This window comes from Protopterus annectens, chromosome 6.part0, assembly GCF_019279795.1.
Source record: "Protopterus annectens isolate FY-2018-M chromosome 6.part0, PAN1.0, whole genome shotgun sequence".
Taxonomy (NCBI): domain Eukaryota; kingdom Metazoa; phylum Chordata; order Ceratodontiformes; family Protopteridae; genus Protopterus; species Protopterus annectens.
The window spans coordinates 1305744479-1305762143 of record NC_056737.1 but is presented as its reverse complement, the minus strand read 5'-3'; the positions used below and the strand labels follow the sequence as shown (position 1 = coordinate 1305762143).

Genomic DNA, 17665 nt, shown 5'->3' with positions numbered 1-17665 from the left:
GACACATCTAAATATTTTATTCATGTTACCACTTTTGTGCCCTCAACCTATTAAGAAAAGCAAATGTCACAGGCAGGATCAGTGGTTCCCACAGAAATTTCCTCCATATAAATCACTAATTGGCATAGCTGGACGACCTACATGAGACATGTACAAGAAGCTACATGTCTGAAAAATTGTTTGCATTTTGCTTATGCCAGTCAGTCATCATTTATGTTTAGGGAAGCATAGAACTGTACATTTTCTTCCAAGTACATTTACTGTACTTTTGAAAATATTTTATGCTAACAGATATTCCCTAGATAGCATGAAAAATCTGGCATGTATTCAGTCAAGTCAAAAGGCAAAATATGAATAAAACATTTTTTTTCTGCAAGATGTGCAACGCCACAGGCCTTTTCTCTACACGGTTAGCACCTGCAGCTAACAATACAATGAATAATAAGCATGTTTAATTCCACAACATCTGCAAACACATCTGCTTCTCTAAAGCTAGCAAACCGTAATTACAAAGTGCTGTTTTATTCTGAATAATGATTAGTATTTGAACTTAAAAATCACATACAAGTAGTGAGTAATCGGTGCAGAAATATTAGTACAACTCCTATAAAATAACATTTATCACAGCATTAAAAATGCTTAATCAAAAAACTAACACAGGGGAAGAAGATATGGGAGCAAGCTATAGGTCATATCACTACTAATCAAATTAACAAAGGTTAATGACTACAAATGTCAACAAAAGCACCTCTTTATTTTCCAAATGACATGCATTATGTATAATACACCACTCTATATTCAAATCTATGTTCACTCTGCAGTGCTGTAGTGACATCCCTAAGAATACCTCAGAGTTGTATCTAAAACACATGGTAACTTGGTACCATGCTAACATAAAAATCTCTTAAGTGACACAATGAATCAGTTTTACTAAAGTGAGTGCATTCCTCCAGATTTTTAAACCTAGTGTTAGGACTACAAATTATGATTTTTTAAACAGTAAAATACTATAAAAGATTGTCTAATGCCATGACATCATATGGTAGTATATTCCAGCTTGCAGGGGCTATTACAGGTTGCTAGAATTATCTGGAGTCTGTTTAGTTTATGACTCAGAGCAAAAAGTATAAGTAAAATGAACAGATAACATGTTTGCTGCTCACGGGCAATATCGATCTTCAAGTAAGTTAAATGCAAAAGTGCTAAGGAGATACATGGATGGCCCTTGTGTAACTGGTAGCCAGTTCTCCCTTTGAGTGGACAGACTGTGCTGTTCTGTGGAACAGAAGAACCAGGAACCTGAAGATGTCTGTTGACTGTAGCAGGGTTATATTTGGCCTGACAGAGGAGCTGTGATGGGTAAGGCATATTCAGTTCTTGGAATCAAGACAAGGATTGATATAGCCCTTCATGCTTTAAATATCAGAAAATGTCTCAAATTAACAAATGTGAATTAATTAAATAAATAAATAAATAAATAAACATGAGATACCATAGGCTGCCTTGTGATGCTGTAATGCTTTAAAAGTAGTGGTCATTCTAATATGGTTAAAAAAGGAAACAGATTCATACATTACAACACCAAGGTATATTTTTACTGTCTTGTGTAAGGGAGTCATTGCTCCTACACAGTCAGAAATACAAGGAGGTGAGATTCTTGCTAACCTTTTTAAAGTGACAAAGACCATGACAGTGAATTTAGTGTCACTTATAGTCAACTTATTAGCAGCAATCCAGTTTCAGATCAAAGAGAAATAATTTTCTAAGTCAATGATAGATGAGGTAGCTCTGTTGTTAGAACAATACTATCTGCATACATGAGGATATGAAAATATGGCAAGTCTCAGGGAAGAGCATTTCTATACATAGAGAAAACAGCAGAGGTCCAAGGAGTCTCACCAGGGACTGTACATGATTCAAAGAATGAATTAGACTCAACATCTATAAAAACTCTATTACAGAAGTAGCCAATAAACCATGGATTTAATTCTGAAAAAATCGGTAATCTCTAAGTTTGTTTATTAACAGAATATGGTTAACTGCTTCAAAACCCTTTTCAGCTCTAGAAAATCTGCATCAATTATCATCATTTTTTTCTCCATCTTTGAGTATATTTGGAACACAAGTGTAATGATTGCTAGCTATGTGGCATATTTTGAACTGAAACCATTTTGTCTTAAGAGACAGCTGGTCATATCTCCATACATAGTAGAGATCTTGATTGTAAATATGTTTTTTTTATTTTAATATTTTGGCTAATGGACACAGATTTACAATAGATGCTGTGCTGTGATGTTAGGAATCATGTTGAGCGCTGATTAAAAAGGCAAAAAAATAAATATAAAAATCAACAACAGCAAAACAACTGAAACAATTTTCGATGAACACCGGGGGTATATTTTTTGCTACCCCCTCATAACCTCTGAACTTATACATACCTACTCCAAGGTAGTATAACAATGGGGCAAAAAAGAAAATTCCACTGTTGGTGAAATTACCTCGCTCATTCAGCACTCAGTGAAAGTGTTGTTGGTCATCTGACCTTTGCCCTGATTATTTTGGGGTTATGCTGGTCTCTACATACCTAGATATGACATTACAGTCAGTCTGCACAGCCAATCCGGGATACATGCACTTCTTTTTAATACAAATAACAACAAAAAAAGCAAAGAAAATACAATTCACAACTTCCAGATATGTAAACTAACACTTCTACAAGGTACATTTCACGGGATAACCCCAAGTGGGACTGCCCGCTTTGTGCATTTGAAGTCCTTTTTCAAACTGATCCCCTAAGTTAGGAACTAACTTTTTGGTTTGCTGTGTACTGGCAGCCTCCATGCATAGCCGGCCTTAGGCATAGGCCAACTAGGTGGCCACTTAGAGCGCTGCTCTAGCAGGGGCGCTTTTCCAGTTATCTCAGTGGTGTAGGTTTGCCAGGATGGAGGGTACCAGGTGGTGCAGGGAGCACTGTGGAGCCTTTTTGCCTAGGGCACCAGTTGACCAAAGGCCGCCCCTGCCTCCATGTATTCAGACAGCCAATGAAACTATTGCCATCTATCTCACTTTTGTTAAGAATATTCAGATTTTCCATGTTGCATTAGGTGTACAATATATATACATGCAGAAATAGGTGTTATGTATAGTTCTCCTTCTCACAATGTTTGGTTTCTTGAGGAAGTTTCCATCAGGTATGCATCTGACTATCAGAGCACAATCACTGCATAAAGAAATACTTCATCTGTTGGAATCCATTACGAGTTACTATTAGGATTATAGGTTTGCACAATCAGCAGGTCTGTCACAGTAACTTGATAGAAATTTCAGGAACAAGTTTCAAGGCATCAATAATACAGAGATACAGGAAGCCACTAGTGAGATGACCCTCAAAAATGCAGTGGAATCCTCAGTACTTCTCTGTTGCAATATCCTCTGCTGGATGTAAACATCAGAACTAAGTGAAATCCTGTCTCTCATTGTATGATATACATTCATACAAAGTAAATAATTCACAAAAGAAGAGTTAGTCATGTTAATAAAGTGACTGTACATTTTAAAAATCCTGTTGTGGAATTAAAATGCGCAAACACTTTGACTGAGAAAATAAAAACTCCCCATATTTCATTGCATAAAATGTGTGTGTGTGTGTGTGTGTGTGTGTGTGTGTGTGTGTGTGTGTGTGTGTATACAAACACATACATATATATATATATATATATATATATATATATATATATATATATATATATATATATATATATATATATATATATATATATATATATATATATATATATATATATATATATATCCTCATTAATAGATCCATTCAGGAATCCTATGTGCCAACCATCTGGCGTTATGCATACATAATTCCTCTCCACAAAGGTGGTAAGAACACAGACACTACCAACTTCAGACCCATAGCTATACTTTCTCCTCTCTCTAAAATTCTAGAGAAAGCCATCCACTTCCAGCTCATGCCCTACCTAATCCAGCACAAACTCCTCTCTCCCACCCAGCATGGCTTCCGCCCAGGCCACAGCACCATGATAGCCCTCATTTCCTTCCTTGAAACAGTCAACCTAGCACGTGAGAGCGGTAAATACGTATCTTCTCTTTTTCTTGACCTCTCAAAGGCATTCAACACTATTTCCCATTCCCTCCTCCTGTCCCAGCTCTCACACTTGCATCTATCTCCCTCAACCCTAGACTGGTTCTCCAGCTACCTTTCCATGCACCAGCAGGCTGTACAATGGAAAGAGTCAACCTCCCCTTTCTTACCTACACCCACAGGAGTTCCCCAAGGATCAGTACTTGGCCCTCTGCTCTTCAACTTATTCATTAACAACTTTCACCTCTCCATCCCTGAAGCCTCAGTCATCCAATACGCAGATGACTCCACTATCATCTGCTCAGCCTCCTGCCTCTCCAAACTTCTACTTAATACCCAAACAGCCTTCTCCAAAATTGAATCATGGATGCAATCGTATCACTTGGCCCTAAATGCCAACAAAACAAAGCTAATGATATTTACTCCCACTAAAACTTCCCAGTTCCACAAAGTCCAATTTTTCATCAAAAGCCACAATAACACCCCTCTTGAAATCGTTCCTAGTACCAAACTACTTGGCATTACCATAGATGAAAACCTAAAATTCGACTCCCACATCCTTTCAGCAATCAAAAAAACCCACCAGAAAATCCGCCTCCTCTACAGACACAACTACTACCTTACTCCATCTTCCCGTCATACCCTTGCATCTACCTTCCTTCTCCCCTCTCTCTTGTACGGTGCTCCCCTATTCTCCAACCTACAACTCGGACTCCGTGCTAAACTTGAGGCCTGTTACAACAAAATCTGCAAATTTGCAATCAATTCTAAGAACTCTTCCCAACACTGTCACTCCCTACACACCCTAAACTGCCTAGAACTCCACAACCACCTAGAGTACCGACAACTTACAAAAGCTAATCTTTAAACCAGCAGAATGCCCCTCTCTTGCTAAATCTCTAACACCCTACACACCTACCCGTACCCTGAGATCCACAGGCCAAAACCTCCTGCATGTACACAAACCCATCCACCCAACTGGTAAACTACTACTATCCCACACTATAGCCAAACTATGGAACAATCTCCCCACACCACTACGTAATATACCTAACCACAACAATTTCAAATCCATGCTTCTCTCCCATATCTCCTCCAAATGGGAATGTCCTTCACATGCTCCCACCTAAAACTCCCACACTACTAACTCCACACCTAAATCATCATTTCTTTGCCTACTTTAACTTAATTCAGAGATCTTGCTCAGAACACCTTTTCATAAATCTTTTGCATGCATGCCTCTGGCCTACCTTACTCATATTCTCAAACTTTCATTGTTTGTTTTCTTATCCATTGTACCCATAATATTGTTTTCCTCTGTAGTATTGTTAATTTGTCTCTATTCGTATGTATTTGTAGGTCTGTTTGGGGCTTTTCCCCTCGGGTCTCCACTGAAAAAGGGTAATTCTTACCCAGCTGGACCAACCCGGTTAACAAATGCAAATAAATAAATAAATAAATAATATATATACACACACACACACACACATATATATCTATATATATATATATATATATATATATATATATATATATACATATATATATATATATATATATATATATATATATATATATATATATATATATATATATATATATATATATATATATATATATATATATATATATATATATATATATATATATATATATATATATATATATATAGATATATATATATATATATATATATATATATATATATATATATATATATATGAAATACTGAAATCCCAAATTTCAGTATCCCGAAATTATAACGTCAAACCTTAAAAATCACGAAAGTGCATAATCGCGAATCCGAATATCTAGAATTCATGGTTATGACTTATGGTACATTGCGTGCTGTGTTGTGAGTGGATCGCGTTTCATGTTGTATATGGATTTTTGTGTAATTTAAGGTAACTGAGTGTTTTGTAAGGGTTTTGTGTGGGAGTTTGAATGTGTCTGAATGTGCTTGTCAGTTGTATGTGTGGGTTAAGGTAGGCAGGTGAATGTATGGGTGTGTAAGTGTTGGATGTGTTGGTGTTTGTATATGTATGATGTTTGTGTGTGTGCAAGGGACTGCAGAACGTGTGGGTGTGAGTTTCCTTTCTGTGTCTGTGCGATCTCGGAGTTAGTAGGGAGGTGTGGGGGGCGCAGCCTGCTGATTTGTAGTGTAGGATTGTTTGTGTTTTTGTGTTTGTATGTGTTTTGTTTATTGTGGTGTGGGTTGGATGATGTATGTGTTGTGTGGTGTATGGTGTGTATGTGTTCGTGACTGTGTGTTTCATGATTTTGTTGTTTCGGGATTTGGGACGTTCGACTTTATGGTTTTGAAATACTGAAATTCGGGATTTCAGTATTTTGAAATTATAAAGTGAACCTATATATATATATATATATATAAATGCGTATTATCACAACCACATTTTTGAAAGAATGGTGATTGATTTCTCTTCTGTCAACTGGGACCAATGAAGTATGAGAAAACCTCAGATGCATGTTTTCTTGAATGTGTTCTTGTTTTTAGGAAGGTTTCTCACATCGACGGATGAAAAAAAAATTAAGGTTTGAAAAATAGGTTTCCCCATTTACTGCCAGCATCTCAAGATGTCAGCAAGTCCCCCCATTCCACACTTAAAACACGTTCCATGTTCCTTTTTCTCAGCCTTTGCCCTGACAACATAAAGCATCGTATACCCTGTCTGACTCCTTACAAAGTAATCAGGAAGGGTAGCACACTGTTTAAACACTATCTTGGTGGGTTTGTTTTGGTTTGTAAAATGAGTATGGGTTTTCAAACGTTGCTTGCAATTTGTGGCTAGCTAATCCGCTAGAGGATTAGACATCTGATAGGAAGCAAAGACCATCAAGGAGATTTTTCGAGTAGAAAATGGCGGCAGTACTGCAAAATCATTTAAACATCTGACTAACCTCTCTAATATAATTGATCCATAAAGTTAGACTAGCACAGGGGGAATGAAAGGAAGTTAGCAGATGCAAAAGATTTTGCAGTACTGCCGTTTTCTTCTTTAAAAAAGTCTCCCTTGATTGTCTTTGCTTCCCATCAGACGTTCTTCTGATGCACGTAAAAGGGCACAGAGACTGCAGCTAGTTTCTCCAGTCAAGCCACAGCAGAGTCGGTAAAGAAGCAGCGGAAGGAAATGGTGACTAATTTACCAAGCCCTCTGTTTACAACCCAGCCTTACATCACACCTTAAAAATGTTTGAACTTTCTTGTAAAACACATACCAGACATACCTTACAAGGTAAAACCAAATGTCCATTCTTCAATTTTACGTCAATTATCACAGCATGAAAATCTGGTTGCGATAATACGTAAGTACCCTCTCTCTCTCTCTATATATATATATATATATATATATATATATATATATATATCTATATGGGTCTAGGACACATGCTCGACTAGCATATGTCCGAATCACAAAACATCGAATACACATACACGAAAGTGCTTAACATCAAAAAGCGGTTCCGTGAATGTATAGTTCAAAAAAAAATCTACGTTTCTGCAGAGGGGCTTCTCCCCCCTGCACCCCCCCCCTCACCCCCCTACTTTATTATTCTCACTCCAAGATCGCACTGCAGTGGGGAAAAGGGAATTTTCCCTTACCTGCACTGTAGTCCAATCTACAAAACAGGTACACATACACAGAAGCACTTGTCGATGTTAAGTGCTTTTTCAATGTTTTGTGATTCGGACATATGCTAGTCGAGCATGTGTCCAGATCCCATAGATATATATATATATATATATATATATATATATATATATATATACACACACACACACACACACATATACACATATATATGTACAAATACATGCACACAAGTTTATATATTTTATATTTGTGTACATACACACACGCACACACACACACGCACACACATACACACACATCATTTTTGCAACTGATAGAATTTTGGATCCAGAAATAACAAAAGAAGACTGCAAGACGAGAATGTCAAGGACCACAGGAGCAAACAATATTGAATATCAAACCTCTTGACCTGTGAGGACACAGAAACAAGTCCTAACATAGGTCCAGAAGGTGGGCATGTCCAGCTGTGATCTTCTGGTATCATGTTTTACAGATTCAACATTGTTTCGATCGCAAAAATTATAATAAACCTTTATATACATATGTGTGTGCATATGTATATAAATAATCACATACCATGGCTTTCTTTTCTATTATTATTTATTTAACTTATTTATGTTTTATTTTACATTTATTAACCAGGAAAGTCCGACTTGGAATGAGCCAATTTTCAGCGGAGGCCCGGGGAGAAATCCTCCAGATGCATGTCTGTTATTTTAATTCCCAATACATGGTTATGTACTGATTATTTTGTGCAAGTGTCCTACACCTTACTTATCTTTCTGTGATAAAAGCTTGTGATGCCATTTCGTTTTGTTAATGTAACAGAGCTTTTCTTTCCTGTACTCTGCTAAAAAGGGGCTTTTGGGTTACTCAGACTATGCTGGTAAACAAATACATTAATAAATACCTTTTTTGCAGGGAAAAGTCCATTCTTTTTTACCTCGCCCAGGCTCCTGTGCAACGTGTATCTGATGACTATCCACAACTGTCCAGGTTTTTGCAGGATATCTAGATGTTTGCCTTAGATTTTTTGGTCTGTACCTCATAAAATCTGTGGTTTCCTAGCAAACTGTTGGGGATTTATGTCACTAAATAGTGGCAGACATTTGTGTTTCACACTTCACATCCTTCAGAAAATGCAAGTTACCACAATACTTTTTATTCTAGTAACTTTCTAAGTGCAGTATATTTAAAATGTGTCCCTAATTTTCGGCTTTTGCCCCCCGCCATTAGCTTTTGGTTTTGTCCAGATTAGATAAGAGGTTTGCCTGCTTCTATGATTGCAAAACTATGCAGATAGAGCAATGGTCTATTTGCTACCATACCTCTGATGTTCTAAAATCTCGAAAAAAGGCAGCTTACAGACAGAATCTAAAAGTATTACTACAGTGTGAACCCAGGACAAAGGGAATTAAAATACAGAGCCATCCAGCTGAAATAAAAATACAGCCAGAAGTATCACACAACACGAGGATAACAACAAAAAATGTAAAAAAGGGAGATGATAAATAATGGGTGGTCAGGACATATATGATAGCAATGAAAGGTGCTCTACAATTCTGTCACAGAACTGTAATAGCAGGAGTGCACAATTTAAGGACAGGGCATCTGAGTTGCAGTTCACGACCAACTAACACTAAACAGTGGTGCGCTGTGTTAAAGTCATCAGTTACTAAGGAGCTAAGTGGGCTGACAGATAAAATAAATTGACACAGGAAAATGATCAACAGGATATCGTTGTGCTACTGTTCCAGCACAGATTTTCATGCGTATGTTTACAAAGAACAAAATGTCAGGAAACAGACACACAACCAGAACAAAGATCAAGGACCAAAACAGTATGTACTAATCAATCACAGAGCTATAAGACAACAGTGTAAAGTTTAGTGCCTTCCAGCTCCAAAGTCTTTGTTATATTAATAAAGCAGACAACATTTATCAAATTGTCACATATTACCAAGTGAATGTCATAAGTGGCCTAACAAAAGCAGTTTAGGTAGAAAAAGAGCAACAGAAACTATGCATTCACTGTGTGTGTGTGTGTGTGTGTGTGTGTGTGTGTGTGTGTGTGTGTGTGTGTGTGTGTGTGTGTGTGTGTGTGTGTGTGTGTGCAGCTTAAACCCTGAAGAACTTGGCTACAGAGATGTGAGACAGGCTGATAATTCTTTGGATTCACCCTCACATTTCTTCAACAGCACAGCAGTAACTAGTTTTCAGATATATGATCGCTGGTCTATACAAAATCCTTTACTGAATATACAGTCAAAGATGTACCCTTAAACATTCTAAGGGTAATTGAAGTTCAGGCAACTGATCCATTTCAACGTCTTGCTTGTCTTAACTGATGTTACTGCAGGTCAACTGTGGAAGCAGCAGTGAAGGCAGAGAAATTAAAACTATCAGAGACGACTGCTCAGCTTGGCCCAACTCCTACCCAGCTGGCAATGCGGGTGTTACCAGCCCGCAATGGAATAAATGAGTCAGAAGAGTGAGCTACGACCTTGACAGTAGCAGTGGGGGCACATCAAAATAATCCAGGATTAAAACTAACAGAAAGACTCCTGATGCTCAGGGAAAAAGACCTTCCAACTTTCTCTGCAACAAAACTTTTCGGTCCCTTCTCAGATGTGATCACAAAAATGCTTCACACAGAATATTATTCAAGCAAAGGGATTTTATTTTAATGTATTTTGTTTTATCTGGCAGTTGCTTGGAAGACTGATTATGCTTGTGGTAGTATTCACTTTAAAGTAACCGAGAAGAAATATTTTATGGGTTTAGGCCTGTGCCTTTGAGAAATCAACCAATGATCAGTTTCCAGAACGTTTAGCTTCTATAGATGGTGACATCTCAGACTACAAAAACATAAGAAAAGCAAATTTTGCAGGCCAGCAGGTACCTAGAAAATTAAATCTAGATAACTTTTCAGTAATTAGATTTCTTTACAGAAATGAAATGAAACTGCAAAGCTTCTAAGTGCAATTTAAGTAAGGTTTTAATTATATAAGGAACTTAGTGGCATTAGTTTATTGACACATGGTGATGATTTAAAACTTTTAATAGCCTCAAAGCTTGGAAATATCTTGAAGTACTGTACCTTCCTGTTATATTGCTTGAATAAAGACACTCCAATGGCAAATAAAAATAAAGTGCATGAGAAAATATTGCTCAACGTCTCAGTTATAGGCAGAAGCACACACATGCACACAGATTTACACACAAATGCTAGTTTGCAGTAATTATTGTGCTAACATCACTGGCCTTACTTACATCAATACACACTAAAGTTAATCTGCTATCTCAAATCTTTGAGTTTGACAGATTAACGAGAAGGAAAGCAAAAAAAGGGGGTGAATTGAAAGTTATTCTGAACCCATTAAGCAAAGTTGCCTTACTGCAATTGCCTTTGTACTGGAGCATCATGGTCTCACTCACGGTAGACATTCTTAGAAGACAGCATTTGTAGTGTTTGTTACAAGGATATAAACACAACACAGAACCATGTTTGTCGTCATGTTCTGCATAAAGTAGAAGACACACATTTTAATAATCCAGCAGTACTTACTTAATATGCTCAGTCATTCCTTCATTTGCTTTGCATTGGATACGTTAGTCTGAGAACTCTTTCAAGCATAACATGAGTAAATCACATAAGCTGGATATATTAAAATAAACAGGACAAGGCAAAAACTAAACAAAGCTGAATAAATTTAAAGATAGCATTACCATACTTTGAGATCTAAAACATACAGAATAAAGCAGCCAGTTTTAACATCAGTCTAAAGTGCTGATGGAAAGAGAAAATGAAACAAAGGCTACATTGCAACAGTGTGGCTAGTGGATACCATTATAAGACACAAGACAGATAATTAGATGGATGTAATGAAAAAATACCAGCATCAAATTAGATAAGGTTAGGACATCCTGGGATGGATATGGTAGCAAGAAGCACTAAACATAAGACAAGAAATTCTAGAAAAAATGTATTAGTTAAAAAATGTGAGAAAAAAATAATTTGAGGAGCCCCTATTTGCTTACCAAAATTAACTAGTGTGGTTCTCTTCCTTCCTCTGATACTCCTGGATGTATTTTGGTTAACTGACTAAAAGTAAATCAGTGTTTTTATATTGTTTCTGTATGTCTCCTTTAATTGTCTTTAGTGTCTGTACAATAGCACCACTGCCTTCTCGTTGTAACATCACTGTTTTAGTCTACAATATACCTTATGCACTCCTTAAATTGCTTTTGAAATTGTATTACAAATAAACTGCTGGAACATTACATTTGCGGAGCTTTTCTCCCTGGGCCTCTGCTGAAAATGGACCAGATTAGGCCCAGATGGACATTCCTGGTAAACAAATGGAAATAAATAAATAAATAGAAAAATATTAAATTATGTGATATGTTTGCACCGTTATAACTGCATTCAGCTGTAAGTCAAGTGTAGCAAACTGGGAGAAAAAAAAAAAAGAGCACACTTTAAAGTCTTAATGGTCACATATCATAAACACCACTGTAGGTTGGTCAAAGGGAGAGCTCACTATTTGAAGACGTAGCACAGTCTATGCTTTCTAGTTCAGAACCATACCACTGCAAATTCCTTCAGGTGGCTCATTTGTAGGCAAAACAAAAATGCAGCATGGTATTCAATAATGGGTCAGACCAACGAGATATAAAATGTTACAAGGCATGCCCTCTGCAAATAGGTGGGCTGCAGATGTACTTTTCAGACCTCAGCATATACACACTGGTCAGACTGTAAAATGTCTAACAATGTTCCTAGATTTTTAAAGACTGCATTTTGTTTATGATCTCACCATTTATTATGTACTAATAACATTCCAAACCATATGCATCCTACTAAAAAGTTAAAACAGTAATAATAACTATTACTGATAATTACTAAATTATTACTATTACAAATGTTCTGCTTTAATGAGAAGAAAATAGGTAATCAAGTACAAAATTATATTAAAATGATTTTTGGACATTTACAAGTGTGATGTAACTGATCTAACTCACTGCGCCTCACACACATACATTTATCATATACATAAATATGTTTACAGTTTTGATACAGACACCGTGTAATTGTTCTGTAAAATAATATAAACACAAAAATATCAATTTCCTGCTATTTAAAATAGTTTAGAATATTGCCAAATCAAAAACAGACTGCATGCCAGTTTATTATTGCAGATGTTGTTTAAACGCCAATTGCTTATAAAATCAGTGTTTAAATGTTTTTCATTTGGAAAAAAATATTTAAGACTTGAATTTTTGTTCATAAATTTAGTATCTTCTAATAACATAGATCTAATGAAATCTTATATCTCAGAATGGAATCAGGTCAAATAAATGGAATAAATATGTGGAGTCCAAAGCATGGATTTGATTTTTTTTGTAATAAAGGGAGATACTTCACATAATCTGTCTTTCTCTCTCTCTCTCTATAAGCACTTATCAGATATGTTGCACATCCATTCCCAACTATCCACCCATCACAATACAAACAAAAACTATATCCATTCCCTGAACACTACCCTGTACACATATATGTCCATATATAGGGCTATAGATATAGATGTATGGGTTCCATCATTTCTCATTGGTTGAGTGTGTCTTTGGTCGACAGCTCTTTAGTCAACCATTTATAATCAACTTAACAAGTGTTCGAGATAGAACAATTCGCAGAGCTGGGGAATATGCCTGTACCTTGTGTTTGTGTGATCTCAGATTTAGTATATATAATTACCAGGGGCTGTTAGAAAAACAATGTTTTATTTGATGTTTTTCTTTTTTTTTTTTTTTTTGCATGTGCTGAAGCTGTTTTTTGGCACACGTATAGTTGTTTGTTAACATATGCAGTTTTGATGTAAAGACATCAATATTTAGCATGTTGAAGAAGTATTTCATGTCTGATTATAGTCTGATTAAAAAGTACTTACCCTCTTAACAGAAACTGCATAGTATAAAATAAGCTAGGTGGGGGGCTACACCCTCACCCCCCAACTATATATTCTAACTCCAGGATTGCACGACAGTAGGGAAAAGGGCATATACACTGCCAGTACTATTTTCAGTGAAATGAAATTTGGTGAAATGAGTTTTCGCGATTTGTGCTTTAGTCGATTTGGTCTTGCTGAAATGAAATTCGGCGAATTTTGCTTTCGGCTAAACGAACCAGACCCATAAATATATATATATAATGGGTCTACTTCACAAACATGAAACCTCACTTACCTGACTTTTAAAAGACTGAGACAACAAAACCAAAACTCCAGAATACCGATGTCCTGGAACACCAACATTTCACTCCAGCTACGTAACTGCTTGGCCACCATGTTGACCTTTGCCCCTTACCACCATGATAGTGTGATCTCGGAGTCAGTATATTTAGTTGGGGGGGGGGTGAAGCTCCCCACATGGGTGTTTTTTTTTTTTTTTTTTTTTCTTCTGTTTTAATTTGTCTTCCAGTTTGGTCAAGTGGTTACTTACCTGGAGTTGAAAGTCAGTGTTCTGAGCGGTTGGTCTTTTGCGTTGTCGGCTTTGTCGTCTTGGTCTTTTAAAAGTTGGGTAAGTGAAGGGTTTGTGAAGTAGACCCATACACACACACACACACACACACTATATATATATATATATATATATATATATATATATATATATATACATACACACACACACACACACCCATATACATAAGCACACTCACATATGAGCATGTGTGTGTGTGTGTGTGTGTGTGTGTGTGTGTGTGTGTGTGTGTGTGTGTTTTGTGACACTTGAGTGAGGAAACATGTATAACATTTCTTCAAGTATGTTTCAGTAGATTGTGAAGAATGTTGCACAGCAGTTAGCCAAGCAAACAGTAAGTGTTAATCAGTTTAACAAGGGCTGTTGGCCAACTATGTTGAAATAAAAGGAAGACAAGAATTGGAAAGACCATTCCTCAGCTGGAAGTTCAGAGTGGGTGAGCAGGAGCTTCCCTGGAAGCATGGAGTGTGACCCCCACTCAGGACTAAGCAATGGAATTATACCTGAAGGAAACATTTGGAGTTTAGAAATGCAAATGAAGCCTGTATGAAGCTTATAGCCTGGCACTATTTTGAGACTACCTGTTTTAACAAAAGACTGTGACAGCCTGTAATTCTACCTGATGTAAAAATACCCAAAGTTACTGTTGTTTTGAGCTAAGTGAAGCAATTTATTTTTATTATTTTCTGTGACTTTATGAAAAATAAACCTGCGTGGAATGTCATATTTTTTTACAATAAGGGTTGTGTTATATTTCTTACAGTGTTATGCAACGATCATTATTACAACATTTTTATGAATCTGAAACTCCAGTTCCAGTCCAAAGAAAACGTTTGGCTCTTACAGCAGAAAATCATATTATATGAATCCCGGGATTATGCATTATAAATATCCTTGTTACTCTTCTCTAGACTGACATAAAGTTTGAGCAAAGAAGTGCTTTCAAAATTAATATGTTTAAAAGATTTAATGTGTAATAGCTCCCTTTTATCATAATGACAGCACATAAACAAAAATACAAAGACTATAAAATACAGGCCAGTAGTGTCTGCCCATTATCATTAGAAAACAAACTTACTTTTAAGAAAATGCCGCATGTCTTGTAAAATAGAAACCCTTCATGCAAAATCAGAAGACATCAGGGGCACCTTTAAAAGAAAAATAGTATAAGCAGTTTGAACATACTAACTTTAATAATAAAAACAATTTAAGAACAAAATGTACAGTTTAATGTCAAGTCCTCAACAGAATATCATTCTTCAGTGACAGATACTGAAAAAACAGCAGGTTTTTACTTAGACTTTAAATTGTTAAAACCATTCTTGGTGTCTATGATGCCTAGGTTCATAGGTTCACACACACAGTCACTAGACATGCAGTCCAAGAGCCTACTCCAATTTCCTAACAGACCCAAAGCACTGTCTGGTTAAGTGACTTGCTCAAGGTCACACAACAGTCAAATGAAGGTCGACAGAATCAAACCCTGTACTACAGGAATTAACTCATTAACAGCTCATAGCCCTAATCATCTGTGTTAAGTGGCAGAGACTTGTTATATTGCAGCAGTAACAGTGAATGTACTACCTGGCGAGCCCCAAAGACTCCATGGTGTCAGTCTTCTTAAACTACACGCCTCTATTGTCCAATAGCATTATAAATATATAATTTCACTCTGCACTTTTTTACCTGACTTTTAACCTGATGATCAGTTCTAAGCCATTATAACTGTTGCCATGGAATTAATGTCTGTCATTTTTTTAAACATCCAGGTTAGGGAAAGATAAAATGGAAAGCTAACACTTCAAATAGAATTTAGGGTAGATAACCTTCCATGGTAATGACCTGTCCAGGCAATAATCACTAATAACAGAGCACGTAAGGCAGGTTTTACAACTGCTGCTGCTCCTTACCAAAACATACATTTCTCGGTGACATGGTAGTATATAGCAATAACCCACGCCTGGGTGTGGGTAATGCGGGATTTACCCACGGTTGGCGTGGTTTACCAAACAAAGACAACCGTGGGTAATCCGATTACCCACACCCAGGCGTGTATTGCTATATATTATGACATTATTTAAGAAAATAAATAATTACTTTTCTTAAACAATGGCATTGTATAATGCCTCTTTGCTGCCCTTCCGCAGCTATCTGGTATCCGCGGCAGTTCTGATGTACTGCGCATGCCTCGCAGTACATCAGAGTTGTGGCCAAAAGAAACGGAGAAAGCAAGATCTCCATTGCTTTTTACTGTTTTGCTATGTTAAATGGGTTTAACATGGCGAGACAGCTTTAAAATAAGCAACGGAGATGTCCGTTGCTTATTTTAAAGCTGTCTCGCTATGTTAAACCCATTTAACATAGCGAGACAGGTTTAAAAAAAAAGCAACGGAGAAAGCAAGATCTCCGTTTCTTTTTTTAAACCTGTGTCGCTATGTTAAACTCTTTTAACATAGCAAGACAGTGTGTTTTAAAAGAGACTTATACTACTGGAAAAAGTCCGGGCGACCGGACCTTTTTCCATTAGTATAAGTCGATTTACAACGTGCACGCTGGCCAATCAGCGTGCACGTTTTGGAATATTAATGGGGGGTTATGGTATAATAAACAATAATTCTTTGTCCATGTACAGACCCCAATAAGTGTTAATAAGTCTAATTACTGTTTAACACTGAGTACAACCCAAATCACATGACAGGATGGCAGCAGCACTTTGAATGTAGTTTGCAATACTGATTGTATTATCTTAAAAATGTAAAAGTGTTTGATACATACAAACAAATACATTACATGAACAATCATGAACAAATTGAAGCAAAACATTTGGACCTCTAAAAATAAACTGCTTTATGTGGGAGTTGTGCAGTTATTTTTATATTTTTCCTTTATTTTTTGGGCCAGAGTCCAAAAGCGTTGCTCTTGGTTTAAGTCTGCCTTGATTCCAAAAGGCTTGCTCTCAGTGTTAGTGATTTACTTTGGTGTAAGACCAATCTATAAACAGGCTTATCTTGAATATCATATTCCAAAACACCAGCTCTCGGCCTGCTATCAGTGTAAGTGGTCACATACACCGAGACCAAATCTTTTGGTACTGATAGCAAGTCTTTGGTATCTATGTTGCCAACATAAAAGACAGTTGAATGGAATACACCCGGATACTGCATGAGGTATTAATTTCTAACAATGTATAACAGAAATGTCCATGACGATATCCAATTAACATTTTTAGCTTCATGTGTCAACTTTTAAGCTCTTAGATATTTTACAATAAACTTAAAATAGTTTTATATAGTAATTTTCTATAAGAGTATTCCTAAACTATGGTGCCACTTGCACCGATCAATTTTTATGCAGAAAAATAGACTATCATATTCCATCTTGTTGGGTCAGATTTAGA

The 17665-nt window shown here is 36.5% G+C and overlaps 1 protein-coding gene across 1 annotated transcript in view; it reads right to left on the bottom strand.

Annotated features, from left to right (window-relative positions):
- Positions 1–17665, bottom strand: part of LYPD6 (LY6/PLAUR domain containing 6) — a 436358-nt gene that overhangs the window by 318239 nt on the left and 100454 nt on the right. Inside the window, exon 2 of the mRNA XM_044074876.1 lies at positions 15347–15416. The gene's annotated coding sequence lies outside the window, so the exon portion shown is untranslated. The remainder of the gene's footprint in view (positions 1–15346; positions 15417–17665) is intronic.